This window comes from Rissa tridactyla, chromosome 7 (assembly GCF_028500815.1).
Source record: "Rissa tridactyla isolate bRisTri1 chromosome 7, bRisTri1.patW.cur.20221130, whole genome shotgun sequence".
In the NCBI taxonomy this organism is placed as follows: Eukaryota; Metazoa; Chordata; class Aves; order Charadriiformes; family Laridae; genus Rissa; species Rissa tridactyla.
This window is the reverse complement of record NC_071472.1, coordinates 21,643,830-21,660,278: the sequence shown is the minus strand read 5'-3', so window position 1 is coordinate 21,660,278 and position 16,449 is coordinate 21,643,830. Positions and strand designations below refer to the sequence as shown.

At 35.9% G+C, this 16,449-nt stretch overlaps 1 protein-coding gene across 7 annotated transcripts in view; it reads right to left on the bottom strand.

Annotated features, from left to right (window-relative positions):
• Positions 1-16,449, bottom strand: part of B3GALT1 (beta-1,3-galactosyltransferase 1) — a 214,697-nt gene that overhangs the window by 116,302 nt on the left and 81,946 nt on the right. For all 7 annotated transcript variants that reach the window (XR_008467610.1, XR_008467612.1, XR_008467611.1 and 4 more), the window contains exon 2: positions 5,193-5,332. The gene's annotated coding sequence lies outside the window, so the exon portion shown is untranslated. The remainder of the gene's footprint in view (positions 1-5,192; positions 5,333-16,449) is intronic.

The following is a 16,449-nucleotide window of genomic DNA, read 5'->3' as shown; positions in this document are numbered from 1 at the left end:
ACGAGTGACCAGATTGGCCAAACGTGCAATGTGGGCATCGCAGTTAAAAAGCCATGCTTGCAAAATAGATTCTGCTTACTATACACCTGAAAAATCCTGATATTACAAATAACATTGTTGGACAATTAAGGGCATATTGTGGTCCTTACTCTCAAATGATATTGAAGTTTCTCCTGGACTACAGCAAACACAGATCATGCTGGGTGATCAGGATGTGAGACTTTGCCAGTCATTTACATTGAGAGTCTGTCAGCTTTTGATGGTGTAAAAAGACATAGATTTAGAATACTGTGGAAACACCAGTCTATAATCTGCTGTGAATCATTTAGAAAAAGCAGTGAAATCCTAAGTATTTTGTTTGCTATACTGTGTTGTTCACTTGTGGTTTCATCCACTCTTCATAATCCATCAAAGATACAAGTCCTCTAACATGAATCAGCAGAGCAGGAATAACATCTGTTCATAATATACTGCAAATATCCAGCAGAGTATCTTTTTGGAAGAAGCCTATGAGAATTGACAGTTGAATACATATCAAAAGCAGCCCTAAAATAGATACAGACGTTGTATTTAGCTAGGTCTTAGGCACCTCCAAAGCACGGGGCAGTTGCTTCTTTTTCAAGTTTTCAAGTAGAAGTGTGTTTGTAAAATTGAGTGTATCAGTGCCTCTGGAATTGAAAGCTGGAGGTTGAAGATACCAACAATTTTATTATTCCAGTTTATATACCAGTGTTCCAAATTTTGCATACTGCATTGTCACTAAAAACGGGGTGTGTAGCTGTCAGTATGGTTTTATAATGCACAATGTACTACTTAAATAGCTCCTGTCTTTAAGATTCTGTCCTCTCTGAAATTCTCTTAAGATATTGTCATCATTCACCCCTTGGTTACTTAAAAACTGTGGTTAGATAAAAATACTTATGATTTTCCTGTTAAATATAATTGAACGTTCTTCCTCTGAAGCATACCAAATTTTTGGCCTATCTGCATTTTCTTAAACTAAATTAAGACTTTGAAAGTGTACACATCTAATATAATCAGTATTATACTATAATACAGTCATGATCAATTAATTAAAAAAAATTAACCACCTAAATGAATTGAACTCACAGAAAAAACTTTGTCTGTCCTGAGAAAACTTTGGAACATGATTCTTTCCTTGAGTTAACTCCTAAACTCTTCCATTTATTATTTTCTTCCTGTTTTCCTGAGTTTCTCAATGTGAAACTTGAATATTTTGTAAATTTATTAAAAACTAATAGTAGTAATAATTACCATGTTATGGTAAGATTTTGTTGAAGAATTCATACTGATATTCCATTTCTGATATTTAATTAAACATTTTTTTCTTTTCAGAAGAAATTACTGAGTATGTTTTTAAAAGTTACTCTTCCATTACCAATTTAAAACTGCTGCACTGAAAATTTATCATGAAATAATGCATTCATTTATGCTTGTTGTCAAGGTAACAGAGTTTATCAGAATAACAGAAATCAAAGTATTTAAAATGTAGTTGTAAATTCTCAATTTATTAGGGTAAGGTATACACTAATTCTGTCAAACACGAGTTATCATTCATTAGTATGGAACTGAATACATTCTTAGAAGGGAAAAAGATACAAATATTACTCTTCCTTGTAATACATAGTTTTCCTTTAAAGAAGATAGTAATAGACAAATGTTTGCTAATTCAGCAAGTATGTTTACAAGATGGAGTCTTTAAACTTGAGCTGTCAGTTAACACATATTCAAGATTCCTGCTAACGTGAAAGGGAAAACCATCCTTGAGTACAATAGCAAGAACTGGCTTTTTCCCTCCCTTCCTTCCTCCTTTTCTTCCTTCTTTCCTTCCCTCCCTCCTTTCCTCTTCTTGTCTTTCATTGAATAATAAACCTCATTTAGTGACATCAGTCATTTTTGCATCAGCCTTTTTTATAGCTGGAACAGAAGATTATGTGGGGAGTAACCATAAGTGGCATTCAGACTGAAATGTGTGAAAACTTCATCGATTTTGATAATGCAGCGGAAAATGTGTCACGAGTTGGTGTTAACATTAGCTGAGAAATGGAAATGGATGCAGTAATTTGCACAGCAATTGCAGTTCAGCCTCTCCTGCCATCACTGGGCTGCAAGTATTTACAAATGTGCAGCGTCAAACCTTGAGATTGGTAAACTGTCCCCAGTGGGTTTTGGTAGTGAGGGCAAGGAGGGCAAAGCTTACAAGGACTATAGAGCCATGATCCTCTATTCATTTTACTGTGAGGTTCTGTTATCTTTAAATGACATTGAGTCACTCGAATGACTTACAAAAAAAATAAATAAATGTTATCTTCATAATAGCCAGTAAAAACTAATGGGAAAGCAAAATGCATAACCCATAATAGGAAATATTGAAAGTTTACTAGAATTTCTCTGATTTAGTCCTGCTAAAGATCTGGCTAGAGGGAACAATCTTCTACTTTTTGGCTGCTCAAACTGAACACTTGAATAGATGATAGCTTTGAAGATGTCATCTGAAGTATTGCACAATTAGCATGAATAATTTTAAAATATTCTGTTCCTGTAAGAGATCTTGAAATGCCTCATCTAATGGATTATGGTGTTTAGAGCCAAACTATTTAAAAAACCAGCAAGCCTGTACACTTCCATTATTTGGTATCACAAAATTTGTCATTTAAACTGTAAGTGGTGACTGAATAATAGCTCCCAAAGAATGATCTAACCTTGGTTGGATTTTGCTTCAGAGTCAGACTACACCTCCAAAGATGGCACTGCAGGGTGGGAGGGGTGAAGCTCGATTTACTGCCATGGGAAGAATTGAATTTGCAGGCAAATACTGCCACATTGAAAAACAGTCTTTTTTCATTGCACCTACTTTCCTCAAATCTTGGCTAAATTTTGGCAACTTTAATAACAACCTGCTTATGGATTCTGATATATAGTAAAAGGAAAGTCTTTTTAAATTTGGAGGTGCTGTTTGTTTTGGGATTTCTTAGGCCCTGTGAAGAGCTCACTTATCCTGGTATCAAACTGACACAATTAATTTAGGATTGTTTTACTTTGTTTTCAGCAAATACTCCCCTCCACTCTATGGTTCTAATCAGTCATTTGATGATTTTATTATAGCTGTGCTTATGGACTCTCATTTTTAGAGATTACTGATTTAATGTTTTCTCCAGCCTATCCATGTAGAACTGTATTTTTGATGTAAAACCATATTATGGTAATGTGCGTAGCACTGCACATACCATTTGCTGACTTTTGCGTCAGCCTGCTTCGAGGTTGTCTGTAGGCTTTTACATATGGTGGCTGGCAATTTCTTCCTGTTTAAATATTCCTGATAGTAGTTTATTACTTTTCAGTAGCTGGAGAGTAGTGTAGCACACATTCGACTCTCATATTTAGTTCCATCTCCATTTCAGTTACAGACCTTATTGCTATAATTAAGAACTATACAATTTGTGCTTATTATTCTATACACCTTGAGTGTGTTCTGTTCTCCTTTCACTTTTAGCACACTCCCCAAGGTAATACAAAATAATAACATGCCATATGGCAAATGGAATCAGCTGTAACACCACAGAGCATCTTTTATCATGTAGCTTTTACAATATGACATTCCCAAGTTTGTAACTGATGAATATTGCATGTCCTGGAGTAACTCTAGCTGTATTATGCTGCTTCTCCCATTAGAGGCATCCTTGCTGATACTCTGAGCCTTTTTTTTAACATAAGCACAGGAGCTGTCATTTTGCAGGAATCAACAACGTGTGAAGGAATAGGCAGAAGGTCTCAATGTGTGGTAATCTTACCAAACTGCAAGAAGTTAGCATGAACACAATATTGCTTTATCATGAATTGTGAAACACAAAATTGATACGATGTAAAACTAATAATGAGTTTTATGTGGTTAGGAGGCTTGACTGGGGATTTTTGTTTGGTTGGTTTTAATGTCTGTAGAGGTCCTGGGAATTCATAAAATGTTTTATTTCAATAGTGAATTTCCATAGGTTTGGAGTCAGTCATCTGAAACATGCTGTCTGGAAGCATTAGATGCCGTTCTGTGAAAGTTAAACGTAAGCATAACATTTTGTAGAAGGGTTAATGCACTTCTACAAGGCCAAACTCTAAAGGGAATTCTATTTTGTGGCTATGCTAAATGGATGCGATAAGATGATGACGTTACTCAGGAATGTGAAACCTTCTAAGTAACCATTTCTTAATAGTTGACATGTGTTGGTATACCAGCATCTGCGGTTAGCTTTAGTTTTGTGAGTAGAAGGGAGAGGTAAGGATTAAGCAGATAGATAGGGAAATGTTGGACATGTAATGTTTAGTTATGTGTATTTCTTTCCATCTTATGCTTGTGGCAAAAATGTAATTTCAATCTATTCTAAAAGTAAGTATATCAAAGAAATGAAGAGCATGTTTCTGTCATGAACAATTGCATCATGTAACATGCAGTTACAGCTTGTTTTAGGCTGTAGAGAATGTACAGTCTCCACCATGTTTACTGCTCCCACTGCGTCTCTACAAGTGGCACAGCCAGGGGAGCAGAGGAGCAAAGGAGGAATTGTTGCTGACTGTTCCTCTGGCTTTGCTCTTTGGTAAATATATTTTTACTCCTCTCTAGTCAGGCTTAGGAAATAGAAGTGTGCTCAAGCTCTAAATCAACTTTCCACCTGTCAACTGTATAAGAAGGGGGAGGTAGGTCATAATACATGTTGCTTTTCCACAGTGCGCATGTTATGCCCCAAGAGATCAGTAGTAGGACAGGATAATGTAAGGTTTGACAACTTCAAACTGATTTGTTGAGAAAGAACAGTAACACACATACTACAACTCTCTTTTACTCCTTTGTAAAAATATCACTTGTCGGTTTTCTGTAGGAAATAGTACAATGTTTCATTTAAACAAAATAAAATGAAATACAGAAAATGGATTTTATTGAAAGAAATGTGAAATACCAGTATAGTAAATATTTGTACTGACGTAATGGCAATTTTGCTCAAAAAGGAAATTCATTGTGTGAGTGGGTGTAAGTAGAGTATATGTGTGTGTGCGTACAGATGTCCGTAGACACATATAGCAGTAATTCTTGGAAATACTAGGAAGGAAAAGATAAGCATAAACTATTTGATACAATTCTTTGTACAATATACACTTAATATAGAATCACCTGAATTCCTTACCTGAATTTTTAGAAACTGCTCTGTCTTTTTGTCCTTAATTTTTCTTTCTTGCATATCTGCATCATATCTACTGCCGTTCTCCACTGTTTGCTTGCCTCTTCGTCACATATGAAATCAGTGAAGACTGTATATTGATAAACCTGCATTGACAAATATCCGTGAATTACATATGGGTAAATGAAAGACTTTTTTTAATTACTCTTCTTTTTGTCTTCCACGAAAACAGAGATAGAGCAAAGAGAAACCTGGGGTTAAGCTCTGATATAAGAAGTTTGTGAATGTGAATACTGCCTTATTTTTATATTGCTGACCACGTAAATCCATGTACGAAATCTATTTATATTATTACTCTTTTCAGAAAAAAATGTGGCAACACAAACATAGAGAAATAATCGAAGTGTCTTACAACACAAACCACGTGGGCTTATGAGAAACAGGAACTACTAATGTTTGGCAAGTTGTCCTTTGGAAGCCCAAGCAACACCTTCAGAGTGACCAGTCATATTTAGAAGTGCCACAGACTAGTTTAGGTGCAGCGTTTATCTGTTTTCTTTTAGGCCCGATCTTGGAGTTTACAACAAGGTGCCTAAGACGCTTGTGCAGGGTTCAGTGATTTTCACAGAATTCTGGTGAGGCTTGCAAGAATTATCCTTATATTGTAAATGGCAATTTTCTAAATCGCAATTTACAGGAGGTTTGTCTGATTCCTTTTCTGTTTTATCACTCTTTGGTGGTTTTTTTTTGCCGGAACTTATTTCTCGGCTTTTTCCCAATTCCTAACAATCCCTCCTCCATCTCTTGTGCCTCGTTTCCCTGCCTTTGCTTTTGAACAATCATGCCTTTAGGCAAGAGTTTGTAAATTAAAATTGTATTGTCCTGTTTTATGAACTTAGCTATTCCCAACATTCGCATTTCTAATCCTCTGACTTCCTTAATTAAGATAGTTATAAACACCCGTATGGGGAATTTGATCATGATTATTTGAAATGACATATTTTTATCATACAAGCAGGTATGAAAAATAATTAAAATTTGAGAACATATAATGGTGCCAAGGAATTTTAATTGAATTAAACTGTAGACTCATGGGACATATTTTCTAAAATTAAAAGCGTATCTTTAAAATAATTTCTACATTTACAGGGAACTTATTTTTTTGAGAAGGAAAATAGATGAATTTGTTGTCCCTTTTCCAGTAGTATTTATGTCAGAATGAAGACAAAAGGCATAGAAATACTTAAAATGGCTTCCTTTAAATGATGAAAGTGGTTCTACCCTTTAATGCATGGAGTCCTTGAGTGCTCCATCTCAAGGACTGCACAAGCCCCCGCATAAGCCTGCCTGCCTCTCAGCCTGGACTGGCACTCTTCTGTGGCTCAGAGACACGCAAATATAGTACAGTGAACAGAGTCCTGAATCAAAGATGAACTTAGCCTAAAAAGAGCAGAATTTGGCTCCATGTTACCCCTTGTCTCACTGCCAGAAAGCTTTACGTATAATAAACACAGTTATCAAAATTCACTTATGACAAGTAACAGTTAACTTGTGCATCATTTATCGCAGAGTTCTGCAATTAGTCACATCTTCATATACTTTAACAGGTAATATGTGTTTCCTTAAAGAATGCCACATTTTATTAAGGTTTCCAGCTTTTCACAGGGAGGATATTAAATGAAAAGCATTCTTATTTGCCTGGAAATTCATACCATACACCAAATAGCAAGCTTTCTGTGATTAGTTAGCAGGAACCATCTGTCGTGTCCCCACCCCCACAGTGCTGAGGAAGGCAGAGACTGAAGGTGAGAAGTATATTTACTTTTGACAACAAAACCAGCTGTTGCCATTACTTCTAGCTGTAAGGCAAACATGCTGGAAAAGGTGACTATCTATTGTGATGCTAGTGCACTGGGACCAACTATGACTGTTGATGACAGCAAACCTCTTAAAATCCAGAGGAAAATTCCTTTATGGCTTATGTCAGGAGGGCTTGTTACAAACACAGCTCCAGCTGGGAGCTGGAACCAAGAAGCAGAAACTTCAGGCTAGAAAAGTATCAGGATGAGTTCAAGTAAGAATCTCCCCCTTCTTCCGCCTTCCTTTTGCTAGAAAATTATATTGGAAAAGAGAACTGTTTTTCTCTAATGATAACACAAGATTCTGAAATGAAGCACAGCAGGTCGAAACATCCGGCACAGATTTAAGAAAGATATTGCATATTCATATGCTGAAATGTTTTCTAGTGCTGACAGATAACTATTCCAAGTGGAAAGGTACGTGCTCTGCTGTCGTTCGTTCTCTGCCAATTTCCCTTCTTAAAACTCTGGCACCAGATTTTGGGGTCTGTGTGCTCTAATCACTGTTATTCTTACCGTCATCCGTCAGACTAAGAAAGGTATTTACAGAGCTAAATCATTTTGCCTTTCAATAGGATTGCAGCAAATAGGTAGATTTTCAAAATTTTTGAGAAAGGGAAAAGGGGTATTTCTTCACTAAAACCACTTTATTCCCTTGTTACTTTGTTTCATATTGTACAAGGAGAACACTGTGCTATGGTGTGAATGTACCCAGAGCATATTTCAGGAGCAAAATATAAACATTGGCAGCAAAGGGCACTTTATGCAAATACGTTTCCTGAGTGATGGCTCTTCCTCCCTGATGATTCTGGCAAGACATAATAATTTGTGAAAATAAGTGGAGTGCCCTGCCCTTCAGCTCTTTTTTCTAGAGCACGTACATCCCCTTGCAAATAAGATTATGACAAAATAAAAGGTTCACTGGGGTGGGAGCTTCTTTTAAAATATGTTCAATATATCACTGTAGAAAATAGCAGAGATAAAGCAGAGCTATAAAAGACACACTTTTAGGAAGAGAAAACAGACCATCATGCCTAACTCTATATTGCGCTCATTTTCCTTTTACAGCCCACCTGTCAGTCCTGTTATCCTTGTCTAGAAAAGAATTTACAGTAAGTCTCTGCTTCAATCAGTTTCCATGGTAACTTGGTTCTGTTTTAAAACCTTTACATAAAAATGGCTTGGTTAAAATGATAATGAGCTGCAATGCTTGCCCATACCTGAACTACACCTTTCCTATTGCTCAGAAATAATCAGATAGGGGTGTCACTCCATCTGCCGTAGTTCCTTTAGCTTCTACAACACTGTCTCACTAACCAAGTCAGAGCAGTTTCTTTGCCATCTGGAAATCTCAGTTTTCAGAGCTATACAGAGTTCAGGGTACTGACTAGTGTTTACACATTACGTGCTGTGAAGTAGAGTAAAGCATGGTAGGGTCTGGAGTTTTGAGTTCACTGGGGAAGGATCCCTCTGTGTGTACAGTACCTACAGTGGGGCTGAAAGCTCCAAGGACCATAGCATCTTTTAAGAAATGAACCAGAAGAGGTACGCTGTCTCCCTTCTAGAAAATGCTTTTCACAAAGGCAGGAAAAAAATTTCCCTTCAGGCCAGATCAAGGGGAAATAAAAGTTCAGAAAAAACAAATGAAACTTTTAATCGATTCTAAGAATCTTGTGATACTGTCCCATCATTGTGGATATGTATGTTTTATCCAACCTTTAGATATTCTTTATCCTAGTTTCAAGTTCATCTCTTGCACTCATGATTTCTGATTCTCTAGCCCAGTTTGACTTTGACTGTGACAGTCTTTTTCATAATTCTGATTACTTCATTATACTGTCTCAAATCTCATCTAGGAAAATATCAATATTCTTTTTTATGTAACTTAAATACTTCAGTGATAACACAAGTTTCAGTTACAGGGAAATCTTAAAAGAACTTCTAATGTGGATCTCTTAAGCAATTACTCTGAAAACCTGCTGCATTTCGTAGAAGATGACACCTTCCCTGTGATATCAAAAACTTAACATTCTGTATTAGATCTGCTCTTCTAAGTTGTATCGGGTAGCTTAATATTTGTATAGGAATTTTTTTGTTCTATAGCAGGCACTGATAGCGTTTATGAAAAATAATTTTACACTGCTGTATCTTCCAGGCAGGCATTCCAAAAGCTGCTGAATATAGGTAGACACCAGTTAATTTACAAGTGAGTTTGTCCAAAGAAAGTCTTGGTAAAGGTGTCAGGTTTTGGCATGGGACAAAGCAATATTATTTTCCCATGAGAAGCGGTTGCCCAGCTGGTCCCTATAAAGCGTCTTACATAACAGAAACAAGTCCATGTTTGCATTGTGTTCCCAAAAACAACTTGAAAAAAACCAAGCTTTCAAATGCATTTTTTCCACCTCTTATTTTTAACTATCAGTCTCATTTACCCATTGTGTCCTAACGCTGTTCTATAGACATTAATTTCTGAAGGCAGGGCTTTGTCAAATGAAGGTATCATAAATCTACTGAATTCCTTTCGTCAGTCATGGCACTAACATCTTCACAGCGCTCCTGCACGTCAGTAAAGTATGACCTTCTCTGACTGATCTGTGCAGACTATGTTTAATTGAACTCTGCTTTTCCAGTGGGCATTTTAATTTTCACACAATGATTTTTTCAATAGCTGATGTCCAACCAACTGGTCTCCAGTTTCCAGATGCAAGACTAAATAACACCTGATGCTTTGTTCATTGAAAAAAAAAAAAGTTACTTATTTATATTATGATTAAAGTAGAACAAACCTGTTTGGATAAAATAATATAAGCTTAAATATTCGTGTATCCATGAACCTTCATGTTACAAATCTCAGATGCCTCTGCTGATGAAGGCCAAATGGGCTATGTATAAACAAATATGTAAAAAGAGAATCAGTAGCTAGTAAGAAGTTAACTGTGCCTGCATTACCAGTTTGCTGCCATCTGTGGTATATGTTTTTGAGTTGGATGAAGTTTGCAACGGTAATCTAAACCTCAGACTCCCTCTTTCTTGGTCCCTTTGGTCCTGGTGTCTCCTACATGATGTATCCTCCAAACTTCCGTATTAAGTCCTAAACTTACTTTCAACATATCTTTCTCTCTGATTTTATTCTTTTTATGCAAAGTATCCCCTTTCCCTGGTTACATGCAAGAAATCACATTTTGAAGTGTGCTACATAGAAAGAGATCAGCGGAGGAATACCATCATGAAAGTCACAGGAGGGGAACCAAAGGTGTAAACAACAGTTTGGAGAGTGTGAAGGAAGGAAGGAGCAGTGCTTTGTTTCTTCTCTCTCCCTGCTTCTCCTGTGAGTAGCACAGCCAAGATAGGAGTTTGAAAACAAATTTATCAGGATCATTAAGTTGCTTGCTGACCAAATTAACAAGGTAGAAAGGCTCATAAAACTGGATCAGACACTTTCTCTTTGGTATATATGGTTTGTTTGAGTCAGAACTACTGCATGTGAACAGTCTTTGCACTCTTTCACTTCTGCTGTTCTCTTGCCTCCAGCCCTCCTCCTGACAGAGGCACTGGCCTATTTGTCAGTAAAACTTGTCACACTAAATGTTCCTGATCTTTATTGTGGTGAGTAGTAAATGAGAATTGTTTTATAGTAGGGCAGAAGAGGCAAGAGCTCCAACCAAGCCTTCAGGCACACTTCAGAGACCACCAAACCCTGTTCTGTTCTGGAAGGCCAAAAGGTTGCAAAGAAGTTAATTTCAAACTAAGATCATAGCCACTCAATTTAATTAAGAGGTTCTCGTCTCTAGATATTCTTTTGATCACAATTGACACGTGGGACTAATCTGATCAATAATTTCTTTTTAGCAGAAATGTTTTTAGAAACACACATGTCCAGGTCACACTGAAATTAAATTTAAAAGTTCCACCTTATTTGGAAGGTAACTGCTATCAGTGAAAATAATAAGCAGAAACATAATGTTTTCATGTCACCTGATAGCACTGAATAAGTAGGTATGTATATTTTCAAAATGAATTTGCTGTCTCAAAGTGACAAAGACAGGGTTAGCCGTTACGTCTAAATTATAACAGAGTTAGGCCAGTGAGTAGGACTCAGGGCAACAGGTTCCTTGGATGGCTTCTGGGCTTCCACCTCTTCTGTAAAACGGAGACCATGGAACTTCCTTAATTTGTGCAAGGAAATACATTCCAGACTTTGTGATTCCCAACCATTACAAGGAAGAATGAGAGAGTTGCAATTTACATAAGTACCTAAACAGGAAATAGGAAATAAGTCATGCCTGTTTACTGGTTCACTGTCATAATTTTACCTTGATTTACTCAAAGATTTGCTTCTGCCAGTGTGAAGCTTTTCAATGACGTTACATAAATGAAGCCAGCTTAACATATCATTCTTAGAAAATTCATATCAGTTCACTAATCACTCCATTTCTAGAAAGAAATTCAAGCTTCCTGTGTTACTTTTAGAAGTATTGTATAAACAATTTATTTTCATCTGTGTGCTGAGAATCTGGGGTTCGGGGGTTTATTCATAAAATCCAAACTAGCTTGTTTGATTTTCCACCTTTCTTTCCTACTTTAAAAAAATGCAGTTTGAAGGAAACACAAAATCAGATGGAAGAACTCAATTTGGGCACTTGAAAATATATGGCAATTACATTTCTTTTTACAAAGAATTGATCTTTTCTAAAGGTGTGAAAAGAATCAGCTACGGAGGTGTATGTCTTTAAGCTTTGTAAATACGTCTGCTTTTGATTTCTAAAGATAATGTAAGGAATAGGGCAGCTACAAAAAAAAAGCAAGGTCAGTCAATAAGATAACATCATCAGTCTGGGTCTGACATTGTTCTAGAAAATAGGGCAAATATTAATCTAATACAGAGACTACTGTGAATTCTAAGGTTACGCATGCAATAGATACATGGCTGATTCACCAACTTTGGAGTCCAGAGCGCCTTATAGATGAATGTGCTTTTAAATTAGACATGAAGCTCCAAGGGAAATGGGTTTGTTAATTTTTGCTAAGATGTCAGTTTAGTCAATCAGAACATTTCTTAGAAAAATAGTATCAGGATGAAACACAACGACTTTCAAAAATCTTTGAAGAAAAACTTGTGAACTTCCCTAGCCACCTGTATTTCTCCCCACTGTCCCCAAAAACACAAGTTTAAAATCAAAACACACTTAAGACAGTGTAACCTGTAATGTTTAAAGCAGTTCAGCTTTAAAAAGTAGATAACTAACTAAATAAATAAATGCCTGTGAGAAAATTATGGTAAAACTCTCCAGAAAAGCAGAATCCAAAACACACGCTGAAGAGCTGGCTCACTGAGTCTAGTAAAAACACTAAAAAAAAACCAACAAAAAAACCCCAAAAAAAACCAAGAAAAACACTCTAAAACAAGTGACAGTCATTTGTATAGGCGATGTTCTAATCTTCATGATGTTCAGGTGTTTTCCTACCAGAATTTTACTACTCTACCTTCTCCCTTCCCCTCCCTAAAAAAACCCTGAAAATCTCTAACACTGCCTTTAGTATGTATAAAATTATCTTTCTAGCATCTCTCTTGTACTGTTAAACTGCCCCATCCTTTATTCTCTATATTCAGAAGCTTCAACCACTAACTAACTTCTTTATGTGTAACTTTCATTAGGAAGACACTCTAATTAGTACTTAGTATATCAAAAGCTCTCTGAATTACTACCCAAACTTAATTGTTATGATGGAGGCATTCAAGTCTAATAGGCAAGTATAAAAATGTGGACTATTTTTTTTAGCAATTTTGTTTCAATAGCAGCATAGTAGTGGGACTTTTTGTTCAATTGTGATTACATTTTTTGTCATTTTTCTTGAGTTTGATTTTGAGGAACAGAAGCTGCAAGACAAATATTTTGGCTCAAGAAGCTTAGTCACTTATGCGAGTTCAGTAGCTTCTTTACTAATATAAAATTTACAAAACTGGTAATTTTTGAAGCCATAAAATTAAGCAAAATGAGCCATGTTGGGCTTACAAACAAGTAAAATAATCTATTGTTTTAATAAACAGGCTCTTTTTAATTTTCGAATGAAGGATGTAATATTCTCAGCAAAGCAAAAGTTAGATTTTTAAAAGGAAAGAGTGACAGGGATGGGGAGTTGAGAGAGAACATTCACCCATGCTACAAATACAATGCAAGAGCTCAATATTTTTAAGGTCACTTCTCATTTTTATGAATATCCCTGATGGCTGCCTAAGATCAATTAGATTTAATGTAGTCTGTTATTCCTCACTAAAGTTCAGCTCCTCAGTCCTACAGTATTACACTTTATTAAAAATTGTGAGAGGAAAAATTAGTTTTGGCATTTTTAAAATCTAGAAGTAGAAAGAAAAATCATGAAAACAAATGCTGTTTTTCTATACATATGGTCATGGGTTGAATTATGGGATTTTTTTCCTCTTAGGTTTGCTTTTCATCTCTACGAATATTAGATTGGGAAATCATTTTGTAGCTATTTTTTTGTGTCAGATGCCCAGATGGTATAAATTAGCTACATTGACTTCACTAATGTAGTATAGATTTACATCCCCATGGAACAGAGAGCATATACATATAACATAGCATAGCATAAAAGCTTTCTCTTTTAGCAGGGATTATCTATCTGCATGAGAATTTCAAAGCACTTAGTATCTTGGACCAAGGACTCAGAACTTGGAGCTTTACCACTGCCTTCTCTGGAGATAATGGGGAATAGTCACATTGCTCAATTTTAGGCTACTAACTCAGATCAGATGATTATACATAAATTTAGAAAAGGTAAAGTTGATTTCTTTATGGTCCAAATCCTTATTTAACAGAAAAGAACTATGTTCTGTTAAGGTCTTTTTTGAAATTCAAACTAGCCTCTAGACTAACTAGAGGTTAACATGGCTTGCATGAGCTTCAGATGATTAACCTACTTTATATTGCTCTCACCACACTGCATTGGTTAATCATTACCTTTTAGCAGTGTCTTTAACAATTAGGTAAAACAGCATTTATCTCTTTTCTATATTTAGAAGACCTTACACAAACTAATCTTATTTTCCCTTTATTTTCCATTATACTTGCCATGTGGAATATGTATATGAGAATTAATGTAAGAAAAAAATCAATCTCTATCCTTGACTAGATTCAGATGAGTTAGTTCTTTCTTATCTTTACTCTCCCTCTAGGCCCAGTGTCCATTACTGTTAAATAAGAGAAGATGAGTTTCTCACTGGCAATGAATGGACTTTAAAATTCAGTTAGACACTTTCCCACTCAGAATCTGTTTTATCAGCTGATGTCTTCCTGAAGGATTAGACAACTGATTGGGAAGTCTGGTAAAGAGAAGACATTCCTGAATATTCTGTCCAGAATGAAACAGTCAGTTATGGTATTTTTGTGAGACAATCCTGAGTATGTGTGATGATTACATGGTGTATTTCAGCTCATAAAACAATTATACTAAAGGTGGGAGAACTATCAGATCATCAGTTATTATATATTGGCTTTCAAACAGTGGATATTTTAGGGGGAAATATAAAGAGATTTTCAGGTTCATTTCCAGGCCTACCAGCTGCAACCCTGCAGCCACAGAGCAATTAGAGAGATCTAATCTATCTACTTTTCCTTTCGTAGATTTCAGGGACATAAACTTTGGTCTTCAGCTTTTCAAGATAATATTTAAGAGATGTTTTTAATAATTGGTGTTAGAATGATTTTTTGAATGACATGGGAATTTGCCGTGGCCAGTTTTGCTACAGGTACAATACATTTGCAACTCACAGAGGAAGCTGACAGAGGGATTTTTATTGGTTCACTATAAAATTTTCTTTCTGTATCCTTAGCCGCTTGTAAGAAAAATACACTAGCTGATTCTTACAACACTGTGCATACTCAAACTGTAATGTCATAAGTCTTGTTTTTCTTTCTAAATTTTTTAAGATGCTAAAGTAACAAAGAATTAAAAAGTTTATTCTTTAACAATTATGCAAAAAGGCTATATGTAAGAGAGGAACATACAGCTGTGTATGTCTCATTGTACCAAGTTTTTCTGGTAGAAAACTAAATCAACTTATTATTAAGTAGAAATATTATTAAGTGGAAATACATTCAGACATCCCTGAGAAAACACTTTTGAGCAAAATAAGTATAAGCAATTTATAAAACTGTTTATACATAACTAGAAAATCGCAAAGATTTTTTCTGAAGGAATGCCATCATGATACTAGTCCATGTCATTTCCTTTGAGAGAAGGTACTTATCTATGCACAGTATAGGGGCAGAGTCAGTCTTTAGTGCTTCAAATGAAGGAACCAATGATAATGGAGTAAAGAAAATGGAATAGCTTAGAAAAATATTAGGTTTAGGCCCACGCACGATGGTAGATCGAACAGTAGATTTGATTTCCATTCAACTATGTGCTGAATTCTACAAGAATACCTAATTCTTGTAATTCATGGGACCATCAGGATAAAGAAAATCATTTTCCCTGGACTTCAGACAATTACTTAATGACATTGTCAAGAGTAATCCACAGGAATAGTTGCTCTTTTTTTTCCATCTTCCTGTACACCATCAAACAAAAATATCTTTCTCTCCCTGCAGAGACTTAGTTACTCACAAACATAAATGCTTACTGAAAACACATAAGTCCTTGAAAACTGTTACATGGCATAGGAAGAGAGCAAAAGGCATTGTGCGATGTCAACATGTCCTGCATCTAGACTAGAAGGAATGTTACCCAGTAAAAGTGCTCAAGTGACTGAGAAAGAGACTGTACCACCTGCTATAAAAGGAGGCAAATGAAAATCAAGAGCTCCTGCCAGTCCGATTTTGTGGTAACAACTTCTTCACCTAACTCTGATTATTCATTAACCTTGAGCATGTAACCACAATGCTCTAGTTGCAGACCATAAAGTGCCTCCAAACCACTCAAAGCCTCACTGCGCTGCGCTTAGCTTAAGTGTGTGGGTCTTAGCCGTGAACAGAGACCTACCAGACCTCCCTGTGCTTACATATCTGCTTTATTTACACTGCCTCTAGGTGTCCGGTGCTAGAAGAAGTAGAAATGTCGACTGAATAACTAAGACAAGGATATATTTGTGGTGGCAAAGACTGGCTAATTTTGGAGAGCTTTTTGCTTATGAGAATCCCACCACATCTAAGAAAAGAATTGTATCTTGGGAGCATTTAGTAAAAAAAAAAATAAATCCCACATGCAGAATTCATGTATAATATTGTTTTTAATACTGCCTCTCCTAATTCAAAGATTTCAGTGCCACCTTTTTAACATCTCCCAAGGCCATACATTTCAGAAACTATGTATTTAAATATCTCTTTCTCAGAACTGTAATAATAGAGGATTTCATTAGCAACATTTAGGAGTTTTAAATTATT